Raw genomic sequence first — 15,217 nt, forward strand, 5'->3', positions numbered from 1 at the left:
ATTAATCTTGAAACTGCGATAACTGAGTTCACAGTGAAAATCCAGGCCGGTATAGACGCGTGCATCCCAGAAAAGGAAGTTAAGTTAGCACATGACGAGCTGCCAGCTTACATCAGCGATCTTATATCGCAAAAAAACAGATTACGCCGTGAATACACTCGGCGGCGCACACAAGCCACAAAACGCCGGATAAATGAAATCCAAACAGTCATTTCCGACGAAATTTCCCTCTGGCGCAGCAGCCAATGGGAAACAAAGATCTCGCAACTCAAGATCCAGGACGGGAGTGCCTGGGCCATGACGAAGCGACTCTTAAATAAAACGGATAAAATCCCTCCCCTTCAAACAAACAACGGCATAGTTTTTCAGCCCCAAGACAAGGCACAAGCTTTCGCTAATGTCTTAGAAAACGCCTTCCAGCCCAACATGGAGCCCTGCGATAGGCCGTTCACATCGCAGATTTACCGCGAACTACGCGCTAAACTGCACCAGCCCACAGTCTCCGAGCCCCTATTAACACAGGCCCAGGAAATTAAGCGAGCTATCAAGCAAATGAAGCCGCGTAAAGCACCAGGCAACGACCGCATCCAGGCAGTTGTCCTAAAACAGCTCCCCGACGAAGCACTAGAATATTTAGCTGAATGCATAAACGCAATGCTCAGACTACATATTTTCCCTACCCAGTGGAAACAAGCACAAGTAATTGTTTTCCACAAGCCAGGGAAAGACAAAACCCTGCCTCAGAATTACAGGCCAATAAGCCTACTAAGCACTGTGTCGAAAGTCGCGGAAAAAATCCTACTATCCAGGCTTAACAAACACATACACGATCACAACTTACTGCCGGACGAGCAATTCGGTTTCCGAAGTACCCATTCGACAGTACATCAATTAGTTCGTCTCACAGAAGAGATCACTAGCGCATTTAACGCTCAAAACTATGTAGTTGCGACGTTTTTAGACGTAGAAAAAGCCTTCGACAGGGTATTTCATGCGGGGCTGATCTACAAATTATTTCAAACTAATTTCCCCGACTGCTATATTAAGCTAGTTGCGTCCTACCTCGCAGACAGAACCTTCAGAGTGTCAACTTGAGGAGCTCTGTCTGATATTAAACAAATAAGAGCTGGCGTACCACAAGGCAGTATTCTTGGCCCTGTCCTATTCAACATATATACATATGACTTACCACGCCCTGAACACCACCTAGTAAAGATAGGTTGCTATGCAGATGATACTATACTTTACAGTAGATCATATAACCTCCAGCTGGCCACGGCCAGACTCCAGGATGCATTAGCTGTGTACCAGCAATGGTGCACATCCTGGCGAATAAAAGTAAACACAGCTAAGTCAGAGGCTATTGTGTTTACCCGCAAAAACATTCCGCCTGTAGAACGCAGGCCACCCATACATTTGTTCAACGAACAAATCCCTCACAAGGACGTAGTAAAATACCTAGGCGTACACATGGACAGGAAACTGCTCTGGCGCCATCATATTGACGCCAAGCGGGCTCAAGCCCATGCTAGAATGAGCTCACTATATCCAGTCATGAGTAGGCGATGTGGAGGCACAGTAAAAAATGGTCTGCTGCTCTACAAAGCACTCATTCGCCCCATAATTACGTACGCAGCCCCAGTATGGGCAACTGCTGCGAAATCGCACTTAATAAAGCTACAACGAGTACAAAACAAATGTAGTCGGGCAGTTACAGACGCCCCAGTGTATTGTGCTGTAGCAGCCTTGCATCGTGAAACGAAGTCGGAAACCTTACAAGACTTCTACATCAGAACTACACAAACTTTTTACGATAAATGCGCAAATAGTTTAAATCCACATATTTCTACATTAGGAAATTATGATCCAGACATTAATGAGAAATATAAACGCCCAAAATCTATCCTGTCACACCGCCCGCCGTAGACGCGGACGTGGCGGAACTGCTCTCTGATTGGCCGGCAGCCCGCGGACCAATCAGCGCGCCCCCTCCCCCTGCTCCGAGCGCGAGAACACGCGCGCGGAGCGTACGCACACAAGCTGGCAGCTCACGTACATTAAGTTAATATTAAGTTAAGTTAATATTAGGCCCCAATTATATATAAGCACACATCATCCCACTACACACTGCACAACACAAACTATCAGGCGAATCAAATAGTCGTGCTTTGGCCCAGCGGGGCCCTAATGGAATAAGTAAATTATCCTTCGAAGATTAACAGCGTAGATGCTAGGCTAGAGTCTTTCAATGACAGAAGGTGGCAATTTCTCTAACTGACCGACTGCCTTTTGCTGGCAACAGGTCGACCTGAAGCTATGTCACCATTCTGGAGTCTGGCTCGATGCCCTGCTCGCGACCGCAGCTCACACAGCGTAGTACTGCAGCTAGGACTTTTCAATGACAGATGGTGGCAATTTCTCTAACTGACCGACAGCCGTTTACTGGCGACAGGTCGACCTGAAGCTATGTCACCACTCTGGAGTCTAGTCCGACGCCACAGTTCGTGACCGCCCCACTTACACGATCATATTACACAGCCACAATGAGTGCTAACTGGCAGCACGACGGGAAACGGCATAAGCCGCCCCCAAAATGACCAGACCTGACCAAACCAATGCGGACTAAAAGTCCAAGTGCCCCACCCTTGCATAGTAGAACTTCTACCACGCCCCACTCTTCTTCCAGGACCATCCTTCTATTCCTGTAATCCACCTGCTTGTAATAATGCATGACCTTTGCATCCCGCATGTATGTGCCCAGGGTTTTCCCTCTGTCTATGGAGGTTTTACCTGGGCCCAACTTATCTAGTTTTAGTCTAGAATTAAGAGTGAGGGGAGTTAGTCATGGCGAAAACGTCTGCCATGGCTGGCCAATCCCCTCCTAGCACATGATGCACGTGACCTTTTCTGCATGGTTAAAAACCCGCATGTTTAGAGCGTATAGGGCTTGCCCTGAGACGCACTTAGAGTCTTCCCTACCTAGACCCCTCCCTTACACACTTAGTTTTAACTTAGGTTAGGAAAAAAAAAAAAAACGTGTCCCCTGTGTGCGTGTGTGCATGTTTGTATACGAGAGACCACGTTGCGTACGTTAGCGTTTTAATGGAGGCTCGGCAGCAAAAAAAAAAAAAAAAGCACTCTTCCTGTCTAGCTTTACAGGATTTAATGATGCAATATTACGATAGCGTCTGAGCTTTCCCACAAAATTTCCTGTGTCTTGTAGTGTGGTGGAACCAGGGGTACCGGCGCTATGTTGAAATGCGCCACACAAAGAATTCACTTTAATTAATAAACCCCTCACAATAACTTATATTCGGCATGCGACACCGGATATTTACCATCAGAAACGGCAACAGCTAAAGGAGGGAGGAGGGCAGATGTCCTTCCCCTCTTCCCTCCCTCCTACATTTTCCTTTCTCCACTCCACTTATCTCCTCTCCCCTCCCTCCACAAACCTTTCCTTCGTCTAGCACGGCGCGGCGACGGTGCCAGCGGTTACTTTGCGTCGCGTAGCTCGGTCAGGAGTCAGACCATTTCATTCGCGATTAAAACAAAAACCGTTGAAGATAAAAAAAAATTATACATGCCTTATCTATTCGAAATTTAATCTGCTTCAACTTTTATTCTATGCGTTTTTTCACTACAGTGCACCGTTTTGGAGTTATGGAGTAACTTTTAGACATTTTGGTAAGGTTCAGGATTTTAAACTAGACTTGAATTTTCTATGTTCGGTTATTAAGAGTACTCGTTACGAGGATTTTTCTCGCCATTGTAAGCTCTCGTAGTAGCGAGGTTCCACTTTTTTATTAACGATAATGTGCAAGTTTTGCTATATTTTGTGACTAAGCTATAATTCGCATTTTGCCTCGGAATTCGCGCGAATTCGCGAATAAATCGCGACCGCGAAAAATTCCCTTCCCTAGTAATAAGTAATGCTATTTGTTATTGTTCTAGGTCACATTGAGGACAAATAATAGGGGAAAAAAAGAAATGTTAGGCATGAGAATTCTATGGTCTTTTATATACAGTAAAACCCCTTATTTGCACTTTTCAAGGAACCCCAAGGAAAAAGTGTAAATTGTGGTAAAGTGTAAATTGTGGGAAAGCACTTTTATTGGCAGTTAATGCTAAATTTTAGCTTAAAAAAATGTATCAGCATTTACCTATTTTTAATTATTGTGTTATAGTACTAACAGGAATATTCAGTTCCTTGGCCAAAACCACTCGGGTACCCACATGCTTGTCAAACTTCTCAATAATTTTAATTTTATCTTCAATAGATAAAGTATTTCGTGGAACTTTATACCTATCCATAGGGACCTGAAAAAATCGCGATCGCGATAAACCCGAAAAATAACGCGAATTTTGATGTTTTGAAGCTAAAATACGATTTTCTCATTTTTTCCGTCTTTGTCACGAATTTCAACACAAAAGCATGAATGTTACGTTTCTTCTCCCCAATACCAAGAACCATCACGGTATCTTCACATGCTGGGCCGAGGGTTAGAACAGCTTAGTTGAAAAACTACACGCTTTGCCTTTAAAATGCGTTACTTGTGCCAGTTTTGGCCACTGTTATTTTTCTTTATGGCTTTTGAAATGTTTACAGAGGGCTGGAAGAGCTTAGTTGAGAAACTACACGTTTTGCGTCTAATGTGCGTTACTTATGTCAGTTTTGACCTCTTCTTGTTTTTCTTTGTGGCTTTTGAAATGTTGGCAGAGTGCTGGGTGAGTAAGCTTGGTTGAAAAACAACACGCTTTGCGTCTAAACTGTGTTACTTATGCCTGTTTTGACGCTGTTGGTTTTACTGCCTTGGAAATGTCTCGTGAAGCTGTAGCGAGAGGGGACAGGAGGGTGACAGGTGACGACACTTTGGACTTTCCCTGAAAAGGATTTACGATTGGGGGGAGGGAGGGAGGGAGGGAGCCACAGGATGCCTCAGCCTTCCTCCTTGCTTTGTTACTGCCGTGAAAGGCCGCCCCCTCCCCTTGTCAAACATCTATCTTTCCTCCGCTGCCCCCTCCCCTTGCCGAACATCTATCTTTCCTCCGGCGCTCCACATCCTCTGTTTATATGTTAGTAGGGATGCAACATCGCTCTTAAAAATATCGATATCACGAACATCGATGTTCAAACGAAAAAGCATCGATGTCAAAAAACATCGTTCTGACAACCGATACATCGATGTTTTAACCGATGTTTTTAAATATCAGGAAAAACATGCCAAAATGAATTAAACTATAGTATGTAGCCAAAAACCATACCTACTACAGATTCCTGACCACAATATCCACAACCTAATTACAGTCGAGTCTCGTGCAGAACAAAAACATGTATTAAAAGCAAATTCTGCTACCAAAAACTTAAAAATCCGCATGAACTACTTGACCAGCTCTCAGTAAACTTCAAAGAGTTGTGGACAAATTTAAATGACTACAACTTCACAACATTAGCAGAAGTGAAGGTAAACATTAAAGGGCATGTCCATAATGTAAATGTATGTAAAGCTGGCCGTCTGTTCGGGGTTTATGTGTCAGTGAGGCGGGATGATAAGCGCGACGCTCGCTGGTGCTTCTACCGCGGTGTCTCCTCTGGACTGGCGGGCAGTCATCTCGTCGTGCACAGGACAACTGAGAGAACTGAGCGGTGACCGTGACATTATATGGCCGAGAAATGAAGATAAAGGTGTACTGCACTGCCCTTAAGTGGTTTCAAGATTCTGTATCGGTTGTTTTATCCCTAATAATTACTCCGAAAACACGCCTTTTAGCCATTTTCACTCTACTAAAAACACATTTTAAAAACTTAATCCGAATTCAAAAGTACCTTTCGGCATTCAGCGAACACTTAAATGCTTTTTGTAAACAGACCCCACTCCGATATCTTGAGTAGTTTTCAAATCACGTTGGTTTTCCTGAAGCTCTGCTCACCATGTGTGCCCCCGGGCAGACTGCAGCCTTAAGACACAGGCTTACTTAAAATAAAATTACCCTAGTTTTTTATGTTTTTAGTTATCATTTCATGAATATATTGCAAATAGTACACATCATGAGAGATCTATTTATCCAAAAACCATTGCAATACGACATTTAGTTTTCAAGAAACTTTTTCTTTAATTTTCGATACTTATAAAACTTACATTTTTAAGTATAAATAAATGTAGGTAAATGCTAAACCATTTTTGTTGGTATCCATATCATTTTTTCCCAGTATTTTAAGAAGTCCAAAATCATTTTAAAAAAAAACTGTTTTTCTACACAATTTATTTTTAATTAAAAAAATAGGGAAAAAGCATGTAGTGTATGTGCAGGTTTAAAATATAACATTAATTTTCTCGATAGAGCTAGCGAGACCGTATCAGTACCAGTGGCGTAGCCAGGATTTGTGTATGGGGGGTGTTAAGAAGCATGTGCCCCCCCCCTCCCCCCCCCCCCGTATTAAAGCGGGTGGTCCGGGGGTCCTTCCCCGGGAAAATTAGGATTTTAAGGTGTAAAATAGTGCTATTTTAGCAGTTTTCGGTTCTTAAATTTAAATATTGTAATGGTAAAATTTTTATTAATTTTAATATGAAATTTGTTTGAGTGATGAATAAGAAATTAATTAAAGATTTGGTGCTAAGGGGGGGGGGGGTTGAACCCCTACCCCCCCCCCCCCCCCTGGCTACGCCCCTGATGAGTACCAATCAATAGCTTGTATTTACAACAAGCTATGAAATTGTTCATAAAGTCTCGCTGCTTTTTCCCTATATTTTTCCAAATTTTAAAGAAAATTCTTATGTAAACAAATTTTTTTAACGGTATTCATTTTTTCCAAATGATTTTACACATTATAAAGTTTGAACTTGTTAATTTCATATAACAAGATGGATGAACAAAATTAATGTAGCATATTTATAATTTCACTTCAGTACACATTTTATTTCTCTATGAACCATAAGTCAGTAATTTGTATTTATATCTTTGAATGTAATACTTCTTTGCTCAAGTAATGATATATTTTGTTTAACGAATAAGAATGGTATTTTCACAGTTCACATGTAATATTATATGACGAATATTTGTAAAACAATCTGGTATTGGTGGAAAAGATTTAACAAAAATTATTGCTAGCACATAAAAGTTTGTTTGGAAGGAATTGAGAAAAACGAAAGGGAATTGATATAGGAACTTCGAATAGGAAAGACATGACATTTTATGACTGCAGAAATTGAACTTATAAATATTGAAATATTTTGAAGAATTATAAGAAATGATAGTAAACTGGAATAATATTAATAATTTGAAGATATATATTGAACTAAAGAAGAATTACAGTAGAACCCCGATTTTGCGAACACGGATTTAACGAAAACAGCGATTTAACGTAAAGGTTTTCAGGAACCATCAAAAAACACCAATTTATTAAAATAATAATATAGATTTCCAAAAAATGAAAGTAAATAGTAATGGAATCTTATTAAAAATTACACTTTGTGGTGTCAGTAATAGAATGGAGGTACTATATATTAATATGTGCCTTTGCATCATCTGTCCAAATACGAAAAAATTAAAAAAATTGTTCAAATTGCTTAAAAACTGCGGGCGCTGTAACTGAATTGCGTAGGTGCGTGTCATTGCGCGCGCCTGGATAGATAGACTGTCCGCGACACATGACGTCATGAAGGGTTTCTTTGTCCGCATCCCCCTCCCCCTCTTCAATGCCTGGCTTGACTCACCACATTATCTTCCAAACACGCCCGCATAGTAACAGTGCTAGCCAATAATCACACGTTTCCAAATATTCCCTTTCCCATCCTCCAGGTTTTTTCAACTTGTGACCACGTCACACCAATACGCTATTATCGTTATTCTCTAGAGGTGTAAAAGTAACGAAAAAAAGCGTCCCCGTATGTATTCGTTACTATAACAATTAGTACTCGTTACTATCGTATCACGTTACATTACTCGTTACTTCTGATACCGCATAACATGCTATGTTATGTTGCAGCAACGAATCGAGTCGTATTGCGTACGCGTACAGTATGACATCGCGTAAATAATAATAAATAGAATATAAACAATGAACAATATTTGATAATTAAAAGTTTTTGTTAACCAAGAAACAATTAAATCTCATTAGAGCGGCTTTTTTATACTGTCTTTTAAGATAAGAACAAAAAAAAACGTGAAAATATGCGATAATAAAAACATATTTCTAATTTGTAAACAATACTTTCTTACGTTGTTTCTGTTCCAATCTCAAACTTTGTCTACACACACAATACTTTTAATAAACAGTAAAAAACTTTGACGACGAATTTCCAAATTATACTTTACTTAATAAACAAACATCGTTCTTTGTAACGCAAATTCATCGAATATGCGCGCGCATGCGTAAAACATACAATAAATGCGAGTAACGAGATGCAGCCGTGTGTAACGTTTCGTTACTCGTTACTAGATGGCGCACCCGTTACTCAGTACCGAATACATACGGTTTGCTACAGCTTTATTATTCTCAGTAAGAGCTTTGTGCGCGGTGTTTAGTTTTAGGAATACGTTTTTTATAAGTTCTGCGCAGCTCAGCGAACAAAGAGAGTCGGCCGGCGGCTACGCCGCGCCGTAATAGCAGCTGACCGAGTACAATGACCTTTCTCCGCGTACGGCGCGCTATTAACGGAAATTTTCCATCAATTTGCGGCCAATTTTTTAATTTTTAATTTTTTACTGTGACGCAATGTGTATGTAGCTCGTATTTGTTATAAACGCTGCAGGTTGCGACTGTATTTTAATACACTTTAACGTATTTCTTACACTTTACATATTTTTAAACTTTTATTTTATGCCTCATTTTTCACGGTTTCTGAAAATCTGTATGTACGACCGAGGCAGGGCCGGAACTAAGGGGGGGCATGGGGGGCATGTGCCCCGGGCGGCAAATATCAGGGGGCGGCAAATTAGGAAAAGTGGTTCACTAAACAAAGTTGAAACTAGTCATTAAAAAAGGTTTTGAAAGTGTACATATCACAACCAATAAGTTAGCCAAGAAATTAAGAAATTCTATTTAACTTGATTATGCATAATTTGTAAATATATTCGTACTTCAAATGCGTTACTTCACTCTAAGAAACAAGTATTACCATAATTCGTGGTCTGGAGTGAGTAAAACCACTGCGATGAGAGCTGGTATCTCAAGGACCCGTTGCGCGGGTGATCACTTGGCTGAGCAAGATGTAGCCCTTTCTCTGATAGATACCCTCATTTTTCCAGCCCCTACTCAGTCGCTCCTGTGTTTTCGTACCATTTGCGTCTCTGCCTGAGAACGGGAGCAGATAGCAATTCCCGAAACATCGCTTGTTTCTGTTTTGGAAAAAGTGTTTGTTTCGTCTTTTCGTTTTGTCGTGTTATTGTCTCGTTTCAACTGTTGTGCTGAATTTTTTTGGGTTCAATATTTTTGTGCTGTCATCATTTGTGGGTTTTTATATCGTTCCATTCTGTTTTGGAAAACTATTGTGTTTGTTTCGCCTTTTCTTTTTGTCGTGTTTTTGTCTCGTTTCAACCATTGTGCTGAATTTTTTTTTGGGTTCAATATTTTTGGTGTCGTCATGATTTGTGGTTTTTTTTTCGTTCTCTTAGTACATTTTTCTTTGTTTTTGTTTGTTTGTTGACCATATTCCTGTTACGGGATATTTTGTGGTGTTTATATTCTGTTGACAACAGCAATTTTTTGCTTAATTTGTGCTTTTTGTCTTTTGGTTATTTTTACTTATTTATTTATTTTATTTTTTCGTTTTCTTCTACAGAAAAAGTGCTTAGCAATGGCGTATGTCCAAAAACTTACATCAAGTAATGTTGAAAGTCATTGACAGAATAATTATGGAACTGAGTAACAGGTTTAAGGCTTTGGAGAACATTAACAATAAGTTTGGATTTTTTAGTGGTGTTCAAATTCATAAAATGGAAGTAGAAGATTTAAAAGTCAAAGCAGCAGAATTAGGAAACACAGTGCCGATCTTAACAAAGAAGAATTCGTATTTGAAATTGAAAGTTTTAAGCACCATGCATTAACAGTAGACTATGAATTAAAAGATACTACAGCATCAACAATGTTGAGCCTTATCTACAAAAATAAACTGGAGGAGACATACCCTAACATTACTACTGCTCTGAGAATGTTTCTCACCCTTCCAGTTACAAATGCGTCAGGTGAAAGAAGTTTTAGTAAACTTAAACTTATTAAAAGCTATTTGAGAAGCACGATGGGCCAGCAGAGATTAACAAATCTAAGTATTATATCTATTGAACACAAAAGAGCTGCTTTGATCAATTTTGATTATATTATTAACACTTTTGCAGCTAATCATGCTCGAAAAATTAAATTTTGAACTGAATTTCTTTGTATGGTTATCAATACAATATTATACTTAATTCAGAATCACATGTTCCTTATGTAATTTTAGTACTTAATAAACTTATTGGTAAGACATTAATTTTCACTGTTGTGCAAACAATAAGCAATAGTTTGATAACAGTCTACTTCATTATAATAAAAAATGTAATTGTATTAGTTTTCCAATTAGTGTACTTGATAAATAAAAGTTCTCAATTATGTATAAGTGAATGGTATCATTTGAAGCACCGCTTCTAACGAAAAAGGGTATTTTATAATGTTGGTAAGGAGGGGGCGGCAAATTAAGCTTTGCCCCTCCTAACGAATCTCCTAGTTCCGGCCCTGGACCGAGGTGTACGTACGAACCGGGGGCCGTACGAGCGAGATTAAAATACGTTGAAGATGCAAAGTTGACGAAGTCTGAGATAGCACGGCAGCACAAGATATCAGCGTCGACCCTGTCTACGATATGGAAACGTAGGGACGCGATTATGAGTGCGGGGGTCATTGAAAATCGGTAAATCGGATTTAACGAAACATCGATTTAGAGTAAACATTTTCGGTAACCATAGCACTTCGTTAAATCGGGGTTCTACTGTATTATTTATAAGAAGATTTAAGTACTACAAGGCGATCCCAGGAAGAAGACTACGAGTATAAACTATGAAGATCTGAAATCATATTAAGGCGTTCCCAGGACGAAGAAAGAAATATTTATAATAATCAACTGTACGAGACCATACGGAAACGACGAGAGGCGTTCCCAGGACGAAGACGATCAACGATAGGCGTTCCAGGACGAAGACGATCAACGATAGGCGTTCCCAGGACGAAGACGACTAATTGCTACTAGGCGTTCCCAGGACGAAGATACAAGACAGCGAATGGGCGTGCCAAGGATGAAGACGCAGAAGATTCATTGCTGAGGTCCTGGTTGAAAGAAGACAAGTATAGTAACGCATAGTTCGTTACCACGGAACTATAATAACAGGTCGGTTATATAATGATTAAGGAATGTCGCAACATTTACTAGCTTGCAAAACTGACACTCGGGAATAATTAATATCACTTGAAATCCCTTACTAAATCTTTACACACTACCAGATTTATGAAGTTATGGACAACTTGAGTTAAAGTTCACAAAATCGTTGTATATAAGCTAATCCAAGGTTTTACGAATTTTTCCACGACATACCCAACTCTACCTTCTGAATAGTGCGGACAACAATAAAAGAAATTTTAATTAATGGTGTGTAGTACAAATTAATTAAAATATAAGGAATTGTAATGTTTATTCAGTATTACAACTTCGTAGAAGTTGTTGGCGCCCACAAATTAAACTAAATGATTCGTTCTTTTGTTCTTATCTTATAAATACATCAGAACGAGTCTAAGTACTTTCGAGTCTTACAAAGTCAAATATATTTATTACAAATAATAAAGAATTTGATAGTTAAGGCCCGTTTAACATCTTAAAGTACTGGGAAAAATTTATACTGAAATCAACTAAATAGTTCAGTATTTACAACATTTATGATACCTACCTACTTAAAAATGTATAGAAAGTATAGACAGTTAAAAAAATTGTATCTTAAAAACTAAATGTCGTATCGTAATGTTTTTTTATATATTCAATAAATATTCATGAAATTATAGCCAAAATATTATAAAAAACTAAGGCAATTTTAATGATGAACGATGTTGATGTTTTTGGACTTTTTCGTCGATGCATCGGCGATGTATCGCTCTTCAAAACATCGATGCTAATATCGATGTTTCATGAACGATACATCGATGTATCGTTTGCATCCCTATATGTTAGTGCTCAGAACGTCTTTTATGCTGCAGGCGACCAAACTATTTTTTTTATAGCTGCCTGCTTGTTGTTTTAATATACCCTTGTAAACATTGCCGTTATCAACATTTCCAGGCTTAAATGTTAATTGCTCCACATAAGAAATGCCAAAAAATGTGGTTAGTGCAAGGCAACGAGCTGATGAGTTCAAAAGTGATGGTATTTATGCATCCGATGCTGTTACACTAATGTGTAAATACTGTAACTGCAGAGTTACATTTGAGAGAAAAGATTCTGTGGCAAAGCACATAAAAAGTGACAAACATGTGAATGCCAAGCAAAAATTCTCTAGTGGTCCTTCCGATAGGAAATTGCAGACATCTGTTGTTGAAAATTTCAACAGTGTCAAACGGCGAAAGATAGACATTGAAAACTTGGCACTGAAGACAACTGAGGCGTTCGCGAAAGCAAATATACCCCTGGAAAAATTGGAAGATCCAAACATAAAGTTGTGGTTGAATGAATTCATTGAAGGTGAGAAGTTTTTAAATTTACTTTATTATGTAGTTCCAGTTATAATGTGGTTATAAAATCCATAATTAGAATGATGCATTTCTTATTCAAACCTGTGTTTATTGTGTAGTTCAAGAAATCATAGAATAACTTGATTTTAGTATGTCAATTAATTATATTTTAGATTGTAGTGCATAAAACATAGCTGTATGTGCTATACAAAATGTATTTTATAAAAAGTATCATCTGTAAATAAAATAATTATCTGACTTTTCTTTTGGTTTTAGGTGGTGGAGATTTACCATGTGTAAAAACTCTAAGGGAGAAATATACACCTCAGTTGGCAGAACAACACTTCAACAAAGTCAAAGATGTTGCATCAGAAAATCCTTTGTATATACTATGTGATGAAACCACTGACAGCAAGGGAAGGTGTGTTTTTGTAATACTGTTTCAAGTTAATACAGCAATATTTGATACTGCAAAACTTCTAGTTGCTTCCGTTAGTTTCTTGCAGAAGGCAGACGCTACAACTTGTGCTCAGGCTATAACAGACTGTATTAGCAAGTATGGTGTTAAGTACCAGAATATCATGGGACTCGTAACTGATTCTGCCAGATACATGACCAAATGTGTCACAAGTCTGCAAGTGTTGTTTGGTGATCATGTTGCTCACATCCAGTGCTGGGCTCATAAACTCTCCCTTGTCGGAAACGTGCTTAGTAGTGAACTTACTGAAGTAAACTCTGCTGTGGTGAATGTGAAGTCTGCATTCCTAAACACCAGGAAAAGAAAGCACCTGTTCCTCAAGTACTTGGAAGAAAAAACATCACAGCCTGCTTCGCCATTTCCAGTGCCTGTCATAACTCGCTGGAATTCCTGGTTCAAGTCTGTGTTTTATCTGGCTGAGAACTTTGTTCACATAATTGCATTTTTCAGGGGGTATGAGCTTCAGGAGGTGGGTAATGCTGGTATCAGGTACTTGTCTTCATTATCTGACAAGGATGTTAACATTATTTTAGCTCAGTGTGTGTTCATCAGACATCATGCAGCTGATCTCGTGAACCTTCTGACCAAACTTGAAGGTTCAAAGTATCCAACAGGTCATACTCTGTATGGTGATGTTGAGTGTATCCGTAAAGATTTTGAGTGTGTATCAAAGGGTGTGTTTTGTTCTGCTTTTGAAAATGCTACCCGTAACTTAAATACTAGTGACCAAGCTCGTGCTAGGCACGAATGCCAAAAGGCTACAGCTTTGAGCATGGACAAAATGCAAATGTTGTTGAACAATGACCCTTCTGCGGCAGTATTTAAGGCTTTAAATTAGTGTTTCAACCCAAAGAACATCATCCTTAACAAGACAGAAGATGTTATTTCAGTAATGAAATCCATTCCTGAACTCAGTAATTTTCAGAACACTGAACTTTTCAAGGGTTACGAAGCCCTGAAAGAAGATGTGCAAGAGATTTGCAAGACTGAAAATCATGTAGATATGTTGAAAGTGCTGACTTCTCAAAGTATAAATTACCATAATTTTGCATTAGCAGCCCTCCGTGCTGTTTACAGACCGACAAACAATGTTGACAGTGAACGTTTACTTAGTCACTACAACTTAGTTGTCACAGACAGAAGGCAAAACCTGAAAGAAAGAAATGTTGAAGTGTTCACTATGCTGTCATTTGATGACTGAATTCCTGATTTATAATTTGAATATTTATGAACATTTACTTTTTTTTAAAAATAGGATAAAACAATTACTTACAAAACAAAATTTCTGTAAAGTTATTTATAAACATTAGTTTACGGTTTGACCTTTAAATGCCGTCAAATAAAAATGAAAAAAATAAAAATAATAACCTCACTTTTTGTTGCGAATTTTGTAAAAAATAACACCGCTTTTAAGAAAAAATAACCTCCCTTTTTTCAGGTCTCTACCTATCCATCTTCAATCGAAATCTTGCCATAAATAATATTGTGAACGATAAAAAAACACGTGCTAACCAAAACGGACGTTGACTAATGTAAACAATGAAAGCCATCATAGATATGTACTGTACATAATGCAGCACTACTAAATATACGTACTGTGTACGAGCGCTTTCCGGTAGTATCGATAGCTCAGCGCTTCGGACTATGCTCTGCTACGAGAGTGCTCTATGACACCATAAATAAAACCGTTTGTGGTTCTGCTACGAAAGTTCTCTATGGCAGCAAAGATTAAAACGTTAGTAGAGGAGAGGCACCATAGAACTTGTCGATACATCAAAACGAAAGGTTACAGACAATAGGCGAACTACTTCAAACTTTTCACATCTATGACTAACGTGACGAGTATTTACATTTTTACCGTGTTTTGAAACGTACATTCCGGGTTTTTTGGTTACGTAGCGATGTAATTTCAGGGAAAATGCAACATGAAAGTTAATGTACAATAAAACGGACCTACATAAAATGACATTTGCGGGAAAACGTAAATAACGAGAACGTAAATACGAGGTTTTACTGTATTATAGTAAAAATTCATTTTTGTTGCCTATGGA

At 38.7% G+C, this 15,217-nt stretch overlaps 1 protein-coding gene across 1 annotated transcript in view; it reads right to left on the bottom strand.

The window, feature by feature from the left end:
• Positions 1 to 15,217, bottom strand: part of LOC134527695 (coronin-2B-like) — a 128,106-nt gene that overhangs the window by 72,812 nt on the left and 40,077 nt on the right. The gene's annotated exons all lie outside the window — the stretch shown is intronic.

Source organism: Bacillus rossius, chromosome 1, assembly GCF_032445375.1.
Source record: "Bacillus rossius redtenbacheri isolate Brsri chromosome 1, Brsri_v3, whole genome shotgun sequence".
Lineage (NCBI taxonomy): Eukaryota > Metazoa > Arthropoda > Insecta > Phasmatodea > Bacillidae > Bacillus > Bacillus rossius.